This window comes from Anser anser, assembly GCF_964211835.1.
Source record: "Anser anser genome assembly, chromosome: 1".
Taxonomy (NCBI): domain Eukaryota; kingdom Metazoa; phylum Chordata; class Aves; order Anseriformes; family Anatidae; genus Anser; species Anser anser.
In genome coordinates this window covers 212,242,270-212,257,129 of record NC_139720.1, presented here as the reverse complement: position 1 = coordinate 212,257,129, position 14,860 = coordinate 212,242,270, and positions in this window count along the sequence as shown.

Genomic DNA, 14,860 nt, shown 5'->3' with positions numbered 1-14,860 from the left:
GTCCCAGAGATAGTATTTCCCCAGAAGATGTACCATCTCGCAAACACGATTTGCTTTCTAGAGCAAATACTGTGTTCAGAATAAATTTAAGGACCTAATTTGGTACTTATTATTTTCTTTGAGAAGACAGAAAGCTGGAGAGCCTTCCTGTGGAAATTGCTTGGCCCTGTCTTATTTGCATTTGACTTTCCAAAAGATCACAGAATAATAGAATCATAGGAAAATTAAGGTTGGAAAAGCCCTCCAAGATCACCTGGTCCAACCATCCCCCTACAAACAATGTCACCCACGAAACCACGTCCCCAAGCACCACGTCCAACCTTGCCTTGAACACCCCCAGGGACAGGGACTCCACCACCTCCCTGGGCAACGCGTCCCAATGCCTGACCGCTCTTTCTGAGAAGAAACGTCTCCTAATTGTTTTAATTGGTGAAGAGTAGCACTCTTTGTTCAATTCTTTGTTTTAATTGTTGAAGAGTAAGGGCATGACGTTTCCATTTTTCCACTCACCAGTGACATCACCTGACTGCCAGGACTTTTCAACTGTGATGGAGAGCGGCTTGGCAACCCCATCAGCCAGTTCCCTCAGGACCCTGGGATTCATGTCATCAGGTCCCATAGACCTGGACCTGTTTACATTCAGCAGGTGGTCTCGAACCTGCTCTTCACTTACCGTGGGTGGGACTTTGCTCCCCCAGCCTCCACCTACAGGTTCAGGGAAATGAAAGACTTGGGAAGCCCATCTACCAGTGCAGACGGAGGCAAAGAAGTTGCTGAGTACCTCAGCCTTCTCCGTGTCTGTCGTTACCAATTACTCAGGTATAGAAACTCACTCCTAATATAAGAAATTAGCCACCTCTAATCGCTTCCACACTACTATTTTCACCCCTCAGTTTATTTTCACAAATGTTAAAGGCGCATGGTGGCCCCTGGGGACTCCTCCTGTCAGCCCAGCGCAGCAGCCCGAAGGGAGCTGGGTCCTCTCTTGTGCTCTTCCTCGAGGCTCTGTGCAGAGGGGCTGACACCTCTCGCACAAGGGCTGGCGGGTGGGAAAGAAACACGCACACAAGCCCTGAATATCAGCAAGAGTTCTTTATTGCCAGGTGTTTGGTGGCTCCAAGCTAATGCCTGGGATGGAGCCTGCGCGACGAGGAGTAGGGAGCTCGCCGGGCCCTGCTGCGTAGCTACCGGTGTTCTCTCATGGCACGCAGCAGAGAGCTGCCGGGGTAGTCCCAGGTCTGATGTGGCCGAGGTGGATCCACTTCCATGGGTTCCTCCGCCTCTTCTTGTGGATCCACCTCCATGGGCTCCACGGTGTCAGGCAGGAGGACAAGCCAGTCCTTGCCTGGGACTGCCCACACGGGATGCCTCCCATCAGCTGTGTTCTCCGGCCAGGGTGCCGAACGAGGGGGTCGCCCAGTTCCATTGCCTGGTCCCATGCCACTCTCCACTTGATATTCATTCGTGGGTTTCACGCCGCCATCTCTTTTACGGCCACGGCTGGGTCCCTCGCTGCGATCTGGCCGATGGGCACGCCTCTGCTCCCCACGGCTCTCCGCATCACGCTCCCGTCTTCGCTCCACACCACCACTGCACCTCTGGTTAGGCCCAGGCCCCCTGCTGCTGGATGTCTGAGGGGCCGGCCTGTTCCCCGCATCGCTGCGGTGCCAGTGATATCTCCAATAATCGTCTCTGGGCCGGGCAGCAGGCTTCCCCCAGGCACTGATGTCTTTTGTGCCGCAGGTGCTGTCCCTCTGCCCATGAGACATCTTTCTCCCATTAGCTGCCATCTTCTCGGTGCTTCCTCAGATCGCTTCGCGGTCCTCACACCGAGGAGGGCTGCCGCTCGCCTTGCTCCTTTCTCTGGCCTTCCTCCTGCCGCTTACGCTGGCTCTCAGAGGACCGAGTCGCTGAGCAAGTGGCGGGCCAGCGGCAGGGGGCCTCTTTTATAGGGCCCGGGGCAAAGGCGTGACAGCGGTGGCCACTGTGACCTCAGCAAGGCTCTGTGATGGAGTGGCCCGTGCGAGGCCAAAGGCGGCTGCGTTGGGAGAGGCCTGGAAGATGCCCTCATGTGGACAAGGAGGAGGGCTGGGGGGGCTGAGGGGCCCCTTTTCTGGGGCTGGCTCCCCCCCAGGCCATTTGGCTTGACAGAGAGAAAGGCTGCCCCATGCAATCCTGCCTCAACCCATTTTTTCTCCCCATCTCCAAGGCTTAGAATCTCTGGTTAACAAAAGAAAACTCCATCAACAAAACCAAACCAGACCCATTCAAAAGGCTAAAGCGGTCACAGCTGAAGTACCCATCTTCAGGAGATCTTTGATCTGTTTGAGGGCAGCACAGCCCCAGGAATTGGAGGGGAGCAGCCAGGTTAAGCCCGGCAAGCTCACGGAGTTCAAGCTCTAAATTCTCCCAAAAGATGAGCCTCGGGACCAAAACTTGGGACCCTTCTGGGCAATAAAAATCAGGGATGCAGGAAAAACATCACTTATATAAAGTGCAGCAGTTTTCCCTGAAGCATGCGATAATAACCCTCTCTTCCTCTCTTGTACCTACCAGCGTATTGCCTCTGCTCCTGCTCATTCCCCCCACTTCGCTCCCAAATAATAAGACCCTGCAGAACTGTTCCCACCAGTGAAAACGCTAAATTTAGGTATGAAAAAGTAAAAGTTTAAAGATCCAGGGCAGGTTTTGTGTGTCCCAGTGCATATTTAGCCTTGGGACACCCCTCTGAGATAACCACAGGTACATTTCCCTCCCGTGCAGGTGGAAAAAAAAGGCAGCAGTGGGATGAGAGGACTGGGGTTGGGAAGCATTTTGCAGCCACGAGGTTTCAACCAGGACCTCTGCAGAAGCTCCTCTCCTTTGCCATGGGACTAAAAATAAAATAAAATAAAATAAAATAAAATAAAATAAAATAAAAACACTCAAGTAATGGTGTTGAGGGAAATACTGGCAGAGCCACCAGCCCCGTTACCACTTTTTCAGGCACTTTTGGGGTACGTTACCAGGCCCTCCGGTCTGCCTGGTGCCCGGCTTTGTGAAGTTTCACGAGGGGAGCAGCAGGATGCAGGATGACACAGTTTGGCTGCCGGGCTCTCATGGGACAAGGACATGGACATGGGATGCACATCGCAGCAGTGCCACCACCAACTAGTTTGCCAGCTCCCCCTTCCAGACGTTCCCTTTTTCTTCCCCCTCCGACGTGGGGCTCAGCACCCAAATGGCTTGTGAGAGCTTGGCAGGGCTCCCAGTGCCAGGAGGCTGAGCTGGGAAAGTCCTCTTCACGTTAGGCTTGGTTTCTTGGACTTCCAGCACCCAGCTCTGCCCTACAGCCACAAGCGGATAAAATCCTACAGCAGGGGGCTTGTGGGGGCACATGTGTCCTCCCCTTAATATTCCTTAATCCAAGCTGGGACGAGGCACTTGCACAATTATGTAGGTGATAAACTCCTGCTCTTGTCATCAGCCTCACCCTACTGACCCCACATGTAAAAGTGATGCTGGGGAGGGCAGCTTTAGGGACCGATCCCAAATCCTCCCCCGTTTCCTCCTCTGCACCTGGAGCCGCAGACACCAAGCTCTACCTGGGGAGACAGCAAGCAGCCAGGAGGGTCCATTTCATCATCTGCCTCCTCCTCTTCCTCCTCAAGCTGGGCTCTACATCCTGCTTCCACACTGGTGTTTCTCAGAGCATTAATGACTTCCAAACAGGTGAAAATAAGCAGTAGAAATCACACTTTCTGCATCAGCTTTCAGTGTAAAGTCACTTTGCTCTATCAAGTAAGATCTAATTAAAACAGATCAGAGAAACACAACTCCTTCAAGCACCCCCCAATTCATTTCTGCAAGCGTCATTGAAACAAAGGGGAGGAGAAGCAGGTCATTCATTCAGGTTTTATTTAAGGTTTCAGCTTTGCTTTCTAAATGGCTGAGCTGACCCTAACAAACCGGGCACTACCGGAGAGTTACACCAAGGCAGTACAAAGAAAGAGAAACACGTTTTCCAGCTGATTTTAAAACGGCAAATGCCCTTGTTATTTCCCAGCAGGACAAGACACACAGACACCTGGCAGCAGGTCAGATTAGCTCCAGCTCACTTAGCACGAGTTGTTGCTCAAAGACATAAGGCTCAGTCCTCACTCTGAGCACCCCTTCATTGCACAGGAGCCCCCCGCTCCTTCCTGCTCCCAAACAGGATGCCTCAATCCACCGTAGGCTGCTCCAGCATCCTCCAAATTCCCTCAGCAGTTGGGAAACTGAGCTTTTACCTTTTGCTTCCACCTACACCTGCAACCATCCTCTTCCTCAGACCAACACCATCTTCTGTTGCCCTCCCACCCCTTCCCTGGGGGCATCCATTTCGGCTGCAAGTTTCCGTCCAGCCCCTGCCGGCATCGCTGTTCTGCCACCACCGGCAGCTCCCTGCTTCTCCAAGACCCCAGCCTTGATGCTGAGAGCTGTCATTAGCAGCAAACCATGAGATCCGCCCTAGGACATTATCTATATGCTCAATCCAGTGTGTTTACAACCCCAAAATACATCCACATGTTCTCTATTACTATCAAAATAAGCCACTGAAAAGTCTCCGTATTTTATGCTAGGGAGACAAACAGACTCAGCCTTCACCTTTGACAGCTTCCATATGAAAGATGCTGGGGAATCTGTAAGCTCATAATTAAGAAAGGCGTTCAGATACGTACCATTCTTCTTGGACTTTGGGCTGGACCTTTCACTGCCAGCTGAGCTCAGCAAACTTGAAGTACCAGCAGCCTACAGGCCACTTCAGCCCATCCTTGCATGGTAAATATCATCTGGTGATACCAACCCGTGATACCTTGAGACAGACACGTTCGGATACTAACGGAGATCTCAGCTCAGAAGCGATCTCAGCTCAGCCAGCCCCTCTCACCCAAACTCTTGGCCCCACTGAACTTAAATCAATCATTTGTTTAAAGAAAACCTAGGGCTGCAGTAATCCAGCTCAATATCAGCTCTTTAAATATAGGAAGCTTGAAATGCACCAGCTGCTTCTTAAATACGATATTCTTCAGTGCTTTGGAAAAAAAAGAGATGAGTTTTACCTTCCGCCACCACCAGGAGCTCTGGGAGCTGTAGCACATTGTGCCATTTCGGCACCTAACCTGATGGGGTTGCTGAGGATCCCATAAAAACAAAGCAGGTTTTCAGGATGGATAGTCAAACAACTGAATATTTCATGTTCTCATATAGAAGAGAGAATCTAATAATCAAATAAATAAGGGCTGTGATTAAAAATGGTTCAGACTCAGTAGAATTAGTTCATACTGTAGGTATATTAAAATATATTTTAAAATGCTACCAAATCAGTTCTCTTCTCTTGGAAGTTGCGTTCAAATCCCAGCAGTAAGGATGTTCTCAGAAAAAAAAATAAGAATTATTAAGTCAGACACTTGTGCTAACAGCTCTCTGTAGTGACCAGAAAGTGCTGTAAAAGGCTATGCAGCAGCTGCCACCAGTGCTGAAGCTGAGCGATGCCCAGATGAACCTAAGAGTAGAGAAAAGGATCCATCTCTGGACAAAAAAAAATGTATCTCATTCTCCTAAACTAACTACATTCTTTTATTTATCTTTTTATTTAAGATTTCTGAGACCATGAAAACACGATGCGTCTGTTAACTTGGAATTGGGGCTAGGTACAAAGTAGCAAGTCAAACTCTTTCGCATCACAGGTTGGTAAAATAAAAACAGGAGAAGATGACATGTCTACAGCCGCTGTCTTACAGCTTCCCAGTGCATAGCTCTCAGTCCTTACCAAACCAGTAAGGACCAATCCACAGTCGAAGTCAATGAGACAGAAGCACATCACGGGCTTAAGAATGGGGAGAAACAGTCACTCCTGCAGATTCCTTTCCAATAGGCAACAGAGAATCCAGCAGAGTAACTTAAATACAAGTCACCCTTTTTACCATTTTTCCTCCTGCAGAAAAATAAGCTCACGGATTTGCTCGCAGGTAGGGCACATCTGCATTACCACTCTCACCTCAAAGGGGTGTCAAGGATGGAGTGGGAAGGGAAGGCGAATGGAAGTCAGCAACACTCAGTACATTCATGGATCAGGTTTAATCCTGTGCTGTCAAAAAATGTCAATTGATGGGTCAATAAGACCAGAGCAACATTAGATTTTAGACCTAGTGAGATCTAGCCCATCATTCCTTCCCATCTACCCCACGCGTGGCATTTGAGACTTGCACAGAAAATAAAAGCAAACTCCTCACCAAACAGAATTATCCGAGGGTAGTGGCCTTCCCTTTCCCGATCTCCACCCCAGCCCCAAGCAGAGGAGCTCATCAAGAGATCAGGTCCCCCCCAGGGCTGGCAGCTTTGCTGCTCTGCCCAAGGAATTCATCTTGCGAGGGGAAACTCTCCGTATTACATGAAGATGAAGAATGTATACAAGGGGAGGAAGGCAGAAGATTTGGCAATGGGCTTCAGACATTACAGACTCACGTCAGACAGTGGCCACCCTGTAGCCTGAAGGATGGGAGAAGACACCAAAAAAGCAAGGGACCTTACAGGCTTTATCTACGCCTGTAAAACCAGTGCAAGGGCTGTCACGTATCGCAGAGTGAATGGGGAAAAATATATGCATATATTTCAATCACAAGCCCAGGGCAGGGAGGAAAGGACTGATCCAGCAGCAGGTGTCAGCAAGAAGCAGGAATGAGTTTCTGTGCAACACAAGTGCTTTGGGGAGAGGAGAACTGGATTAAACTCACCCTGGAAATGACCAAAGCGATACGTACAGAGAAAGCAAGATCTTTTATCCGTTCCCTCTGTGTGCAGTTACTCCTCTTCAGAGCCACTCGCTATCCCACAGGACTACAGAAGCTTGTATCACTTAATGCATCGCTTGTAAGCGCCCAGTGACGATAACATGAAAACCCATCCCATCCGACAGAATTGTCTGGTGACAGTGAATTCTCCAACCCTCCCTCAGCCCCGAGTTAAGAAATGCAGCAGTCCTTTTATTAAAAATCAGGATACAGTTCAACATAATGCCAGTGTTTACACCCGATCTCTCTAGTAGTTCCAGGATCGCTGTTGTTTTACATATCATTAGCAACCAAAGGAGTCAGTAGCATAAAGATATCAGTTCACTCGCTCATTTCAAAAAAAAAATAAAATGAATGCCCCTATGCTTCCAAGGAAACACTGTCCATGATCAGTTTGTTTTCTGTTGGCCTTGGTCTAAGAAGCAAGAGTTTTCACCATCATCTTGCAGGCAGATCTTATCTTCCTAAGAGCAATTGTTCTGTTTGCTTTCTCTTACAGGGCAGGTCTCCACGAAGCCTGACAGCACTAATAAAATAACCCTAAAAGAAATCCCAGTTGATTTTTCCTGTGATTTTTCTAGAATATCAGAACTATTTGAAAGCTGTTTAATTACTTGAGTTGAAACGAAAGTGTGCGGGGAAGGACCTTGATTCACACAATTTGGCAAAAAGATCACGACTTGTCCAACAGCTGCAAGAAGCACACACAGGCTTTCTCCTTGCTCCCCCGAAGCATCCAGCGGTGCTGCAGGAGGGCTGCATGGTCCTGCCCTCGTTCCCCTTCCAGTTGTTTTAGCTGTTCCGATTGCTGCTGCCTGCTTCCTTCCCTCCTCAAGTCATCCAAAGCAGAGAGCAGCCTCAGTGCTGGAAGAGCAGCTTGGCAAAAGCAGGAGGAGTCCAGCCAGCAGAAGATTTACTTTATTAAGATAAACATGGTCTAAAGGCTCCACATTATCTTTAAAAATAAACACAGTAAGAAATACGAAAACAAACTGGCTTTGCTACGGGTAGGTCAGGTTCAGATGTTCTCAGAAGATCTTCCCAGCCATAAAATATACCCTTCCCCTACCGTGCCCATCAAGGAGGATGGAAAGACAGTTCACTACGCAAGATCAGCAGCGTACCTGTTGCGTGCCCTCCCACATTCAGCAAACGATACATCTGCTACCCTTCAAGGCAGATCAAAGTTTTAAGAACACCCCTGTGAAGGAGGAGCGGGAGGGGACAGGGACAGGTAATTCGGTTTCTGTAGGGAACATCTAAAAGGCTTGACACGACGGCTGTGCTGGCTCCCCCGCTTTAATGGTTGTTCTTTGCTGCTTCTTTAGCAGCAAGAATCAGAGGAGTGAGACTAGAAAGAGGCTTTGCAATTTTCAGGAACTGGTGCTAGGAAGAGGAAAAAGGAAAAAAAAAGGTTACATTTCTCAGAACATGTCCCAAAAGCCTGGTGTTTACACAAAATATCAGGACCTAGACCTGTATGAACTCCAACAACCTCCAAGCAGGCGAAACAAAAAAGGCACGATGAGCAAGAAAGTTCACCGTGACTTTTGGGCCTCACCTGAACTGATAAAGATCTTTGCACCCAACACATCCTAATTTCTCCAATGTTTATACACTCTCAAGACTAAGCAAGTTCTCCCAGGAAATAAATTTATGCAAAATCTGCAGGGAAATTCTTTGTGGAAGGGAGGTGTAAGTAAAAGCAACCTGTGCAGTTCCAAAACATTGCACAGGGCTTCCTGAAGCAATCATCTCTCCATTCTTCCTTTCCTGTCACCACAGATCTGCTGAAAACATTGCCTTGGCCTTCTAAAGCTATTAGAAATTTTCAGAACAGCTGGGACTGAGGAGCACAGCAGGGAATTCACAACAGGACCAGTCAGGCCATCTCCTATACCAGGTGCCCTGTTCTGTTAAACAATATTGATTATCGAGCATGCAACAAGCAGTAGGTGGTGTCACAAAGTGCTTCTTGCAGCACATGTGGTGTTTGTTTCGGGGGCAAGGCTTAAAACATAACATCTGGAACAGAGGAAGGAGTTTTCCCTGTGTTCAGGGTTAAGTGGAAAGCTTGCAATACTCCAGCCTCGCAGAGAAAGTCTAGTGGGGGACAGAGACTGACACAAAACAGCTAATCAGACGAGTGGAGGCATGAAGCCCACAAGCTGTTCAGAAAACCCAAAATAATTAAGTCCCCCAGGACTTCTGAGCATCAGAAGGGATCAACCACCCAATCTGAACACACTTCAGAGGTGGAAAAATCCGATGCTAAAAGGTAAAGGCAGGCAGAAATGCTGCAGTCCCAATGTTCTCCTGCCCCAAGGAACACAACCCTGCTACTGTCTGATACTCTGGAGCTGGCAAGTCCAGGAGAAAAAGTCAGCTTTCATCTACTGCCATTCTTTCTGCCGGTGATTAATGCTTCATTAGTGTCTCAGAAAGGCAGCAGCACTCCCAAAGCTGAACCCAGTAGACAAACTAAAGGAAAGAAAGGAACACCAAAAAAGAGACAACTGTCTCACAGTTGACGTCTGAGGGCCCCATCATCACAGATTTATTTTACAAAGGGATGAAGCACATTTTCCACCCCCGTGGGAGGTCTGACAAAAGGAAACACATGAACACTCCTCATCTGTGTTGGTAAAAAGCCTGGCAGCTTCGTCCTTCACTTTCACCACGAGTCCAGACAAAGACACCAGGTTTTCAGTGAAATAACTGAGGATTTCTCACAAGCTTGGTTCCATCACCTCTGCAGGAAGAGCTGTATCTGGCAAAATGTGTTAACGCCAAACTGCTGCAGTTAATGCAAGACGTGTCCCTTCCAGAAAGCTTTGGGAACTCTCCCCCAGAAGGGAGACAACCAGAGCATTCGATAGCTGGAAGCCCTCCTGTTATCCAAATGGGAACAGGCATGGCCAGACCGCAACACCACAGCCAGATGTTAGGGTGAGCTGCGTGAAGAAGCCACGGGAATTAAGGGGCTCAGCAGTTGGCAGGCTCGGGGCACGGCAATTATTTGAGGTTGGTTACAGAACACGCTGCACAGATGCTGCCAGTAGCAAGTACAGCACAAAAAGGAAAGTACTCTGTTAACGCTTCGTTAGGGATTTGGGGTTTTTTGGTTGGTTGGTTTTGGTTTTTTTTGTTCGTTTCTTCATGGTAAATTATCTCTGCTGTGCTTGTGACTTCAGATGATGCAGTATTTAAGACCCCAAATGACATTTCTCCACATGCCTATTCTCACTCTAGAATGCTTAATTCCGTCCCGTTCCCCAGCACTTACCTGGAGCAGCTCTTTTGCAGAACCTCTTTTTTCCACGTCCATTTCAAGACAGCGATTTAGGAAGTCTCGGAATATGGGTGAAAGCTTTTCTGGATTCTGCAGTTCCGGAGTCCCGTTAGTAGCAATGAGATACAGGGCCTAAAGCAAAGCAAGCACCAAAGAAACAGGAGGTTACGAAGGTCAGACTCCAGCTGCGGTTTACAGAGGCACCCATTTTTCCTCTCCCTCCCCACAGTTCAATGGGGAAAAACAAAACCAAAACAAACCCTTATCAGGGTGACGAAGAAATGCTTAAGTTTCAGCAAAGAGAAGAGCTGCCAGCCCTATTTTTATGTGGATGGGATCCAATCCTTTATTGCTTTACCCTCGTAATCTGGGTTTGGATCCTGCAGCCCTCTCAAGGGATTAAGAGGACAAAACCAGCAGTCCAGACTGTGTTTACAGAGGGAAGTTGGCTGGCACAGCTCTGCCGGTGCTCGACTCCTGCAATAACTATATCCTCATGGGAAGGTACCCCTGAAGAAACAGGAGGCTTTCTTCTCTCGATACTTTGCCCAAATGCACAAGGCCTAAAAAGTCAATACTCTAAAGATGCAGTTGGTCCTTTACAAAAGATGGCCAGTAGGTTCTCAAGCAGCACTTAACACCCTACAGAAACAAGTGGAGTCGTTTTGCTGCTTCTTGGGAATGAAGAATTCTCTAAGAATCAAGAAATTCAGAATTCATCCACTGCAAAATTTTACTATTAAAAGAAAATCGCTAGATGCCTTTTAAAAGGAAACAGACATCTGGCAGAGGCCTTCTGAGCTCACTGCTCATCACATCTCAAGGTAGAGGTCTGATAGCCTGGGAACTGCAACAAGTTAAGTTAAATGAGAGCAAAGCACCCCGTTGCTTAGCCATCCTCATTTAACTCCATACCAACTTTTTCCTTTCGCATTTCTTCACTGCTGCGCTTCTCTCCCAAAATCACCTCCAGTCAAAGAGGTGGAAACAAGTTAAACAGAACTGTTCTAGATCCCTTCGTCCTGTTTAGCTTAGAAAAAAAGCCATAAAACTGGCTTACACCAAGAACAGCCGCATTCCTACAAACAGACAGAATTTCCCCCTTCATTAAAGAATACGACGGGAAAGACACCAGCGGGGCAAAGCCTGACTAAAGGCTTGTTAAACCTGGAGCTTTACTGGGAGCATGCAAAGAAGAACAATGCACCAGCAAGAAAAAGGCCTGTTTATAAAAGAGTAATGTGGTATTCTTTGAATTCAAGGACAGCTCTCTTCCCCACTCACAAGGATTTAAGAAGCCAGGCACTCTGGGGCCAGAAGGTGCCCCTATCGGCCTCTCCAGAAGGGGGGGAATTATGGATGCACCACAGGATTAACTCAGACCCTACCTGAAGGTCTGCAACAGGAAGAGCCTGTGCCCTCTGCCACCCAGAACCAGTCATGGCTTCTAACTTAAATGACCACAATCTTCTCACTACAGCATCTAAGGAGACGTGTAGCTGCATGTGATGAAACCACAGCGGAGGTTCACCTGCCTCCTCCAGAGCCTAGGTTAACCAGCAGGCTCAGCGAAGGCCTGAGGGAAAAAAAAGGCACTCGCTTACTCTCAGGGGGTTTTCATTGAGGTAGGGGGGTTCTCCTTCGATCATCTCGATGGCCATTATCCCCAGTGACCAGATGTCCACTTTGGGCCCGTAGGCTTTTCGTGTCACCACTTCAGGCGCCATCCAGTACGGGGTCCCCACCATGGTGCTGCGCTTGCTCTGTTCGGGAGTGATCTGGGCACAGAAGCCAAAGTCAGCTGGAAAAGCAAAGAAGGAGGGAAGAAAAAGTTAGAAACCAGCAGGTTTCTCCAAAAACAACACGTACTGATGCCACAGCTGTGGTACAAGCTAGCCTGTTGCACTGCCTGCTACATTGCTGCTGCAAAGGAGGCCCTGGTTTTGTGGTTAACAAGGTGTTCAGGAGTAAGCTTCTAAATCTGACTCGCTGAGGCCATCAACATCACAGAGCTGCTCACTTGTCGATGTGAAGGCTGGTGATCAGTAAAGAGCTGTACATGGATGCTGTGAAACGTGGCAGTGCAGCATTTGGCAGCTGTAATACACTGTGTAACACATGCTCTCAAGCCTGTTCCTGGGTCTGTGAAAACAGAAACCAATGCCCAGTCTGTCCTCCCTCCACCCACACCCACCAGCATTATCTGGTCGTATTTTCAGTCCCAGAGATAGTATTTCCCCAGAAGATGTACCATCTCGCAAACACGATTTGCTTTCTAGAGCAAATACTGTGTTCAGAATAAATTTAAGGACCTAATTTGGTACTTATTATTTTCTTTGAGAAGACAGAAAGCTGAAGAGCCTTCCTGTGGAAATTGCTTGGCCCTGTCTTATTTGCATTTGACTTTCCAAAAGATCACAGAATAATAGAATCATAGGAAAATTAAGGTTGGAAAAGCCCTCCAAGATCACCTGGTCCAACCATCCCCCTACAAACAATGTCACCCACGAAACCACGTCCCCAAGCACCACGTCCAACCTTGCCTTGAACACCCCCAGGGACGGGGACTCCACCACCTCCCTGGGCAACGCGTCCCAATGCCTGACCGCTCTTTCTGAGAAGAAATGTCTCCTAATTGTTTTAATTGGTGAAGAGTAGCACTCTTTGTTCAATTCTTTGTTTTAATTGTTGAAGAGTAAGGGCATGACGTTTCCATTTTTCCACTCACCAGTGACATCGCCCGACTGCCAGGACTTTTCAACTGTGATGGAGAGCGGCTTGGCAACCCCATCAGCCAGTTCCCTCAGGACCCTGGGATTCATGTCATCAGGTCCCATAGACCTGGACCTGTTTACATTCAGCAGGTGGTCTCGAACCTGCTCTTCACTTACCGTGGGTGGGACTTTGCTCCCCCAGCCTCCACCTACGGGTTCAGGGAAATGAAAGACTTGGGAAGCCCATCTACCAGTGCAGACGGAGGCAAAGAAGTTGCTGAGTACCTCAGCCTTCTCCGTGTCTGTCGTTCCCAATTACTCAGGTATAGAAACTCACTCCTAATATAAGAAATTAGCCACCTCTAATCGCTTCCACACTACTATTTTCACCCCTCAGTTTATTTTCACAAATGTTAAAGGCGCATGGTGGCCCCTGGGGACTCCTCCTGTCAGCCCAGCGCAGCAGCCCGAAGGGAGCTGGGTCCTCTCTTGTGCTCTTCCTCGAGGCTCTGTGCAGAGGGGCTGACACCTCTCGCACAAGGGCTGGCGGGTGGGAAAGAAACACGCACACAAGCCCTGAATATCGGCAAGAGTTCTTTATTGCCAGGTGTTTGGTGGCTCCAAGCTAATGCCTGGGATGGAGCCTGCGCGACGAGGAGTAGGGAGCTCGCCGGGCCCTGCTGCGTAGCTACCGGTGTTCTCTCATGGCACGCAGCAGAGAGCTGCCGGGGTAGTCCCAGGTCTGACGTGGCCGAGGTGGATCCACTTCCATGGGTTCCTCCGCCTCTTCTTGTGGATCCACCTCCATGGGCTCCACGGTGTCAGGCAGGAGGACAAGCCAGTCCTTGCCTGGGACTGCCCACACGGGATGCCTCCCATCAGCTGTGTTCTCCGGCCAGGGTGCCGAACGAGGGGGTCGCCCAGTTCCATTGCCTGGTCCCATGCCACTCTCCACTTGATATTCATTCGTGGGTTTCACGCCGCCATCTCTTTTACGGCCACGGCTGGGTCCCTCGCTGCGATCTGGCCGATGGGCACGCCTCTGCTCCCCACGGCTCTCCGCATCACGCTCCCGTCTTCGCTCCACACCACCACTGCACCTCTGGTTAGGCCCAGGCCCCCTGCTGCTGGATGTCTGAGGGGCCGGCCTGTTCCCCGCATCGCTGCGGTGCCAGTGATATCTCCAATAATCGTCTCTGGGCCGGGCAGCAGGCTTCCCCCAGGCACTGATGTCTTTTGTGCCGCAGGTGCTGTCCCTCTGCCCATGAGACATCTTTCTCCCATTAGCTGCCATCTTCTCGGTGCTTCCTCAGATCGCTTCGCGGTCCTCACACCGAGGAGGGCTGCCGCTCGCCTTGCTCCTTTCTCTGGCCTTCCTCCTGCCGCTTACGCTGGCTCTCAGAGGACCGAGTCGCTGAGCAAGTGGCGGGCCAGCGGCAGGGGGCCTCTTTTATAGGGCCCGGGGCAAAGGCGTGACAGCGGTGGCCACTGTGACCTCAGCAAGGCTCTGTGATGGAGTGGCCCGTGCGAGGCCAAAGGCGGCTGCGTTGGGAGAGGCCTGGAAGATGCCCTCATGTGGACAAGGAGGAGGGCTGGGGGGGCTGAGGGGCCCCTTTTCTGGGGCTGGCTCCCCCCCAGGCCATTTGGCTTGACAGAGAGAAAGGCTGCCCCATGCAATCCTGCCTCAACCCATTTTTTCTCCCCATCTCCAAGGCTTAGAATCTCTGGTTAACAAAAGAAAACTCCATCAACAAAACCAAACCAGACCCATTCAAAAGGCTAAAGCGGTCACAGCTGAAGTACCCATCTTCAGGAGATCTTTGATCTCCTTCTATGACCAAGTGACGCGCTTGGTGGATGAGGGAAAGGCTGTGGATGTGGTTTACCTTGACCTCAGTAAGGCTTTTGACACCGTTCCCCACAACATTCTCCTCAAGAAACTGGCTGCTCGGGGCTTGGACTGGCGTACGCTTCGCTGGGTTAGAAACTGGCTGGATGGCCGGGCCCAGAGAGTTGTGGTGAATGGAGTCAAATCTGGTTGG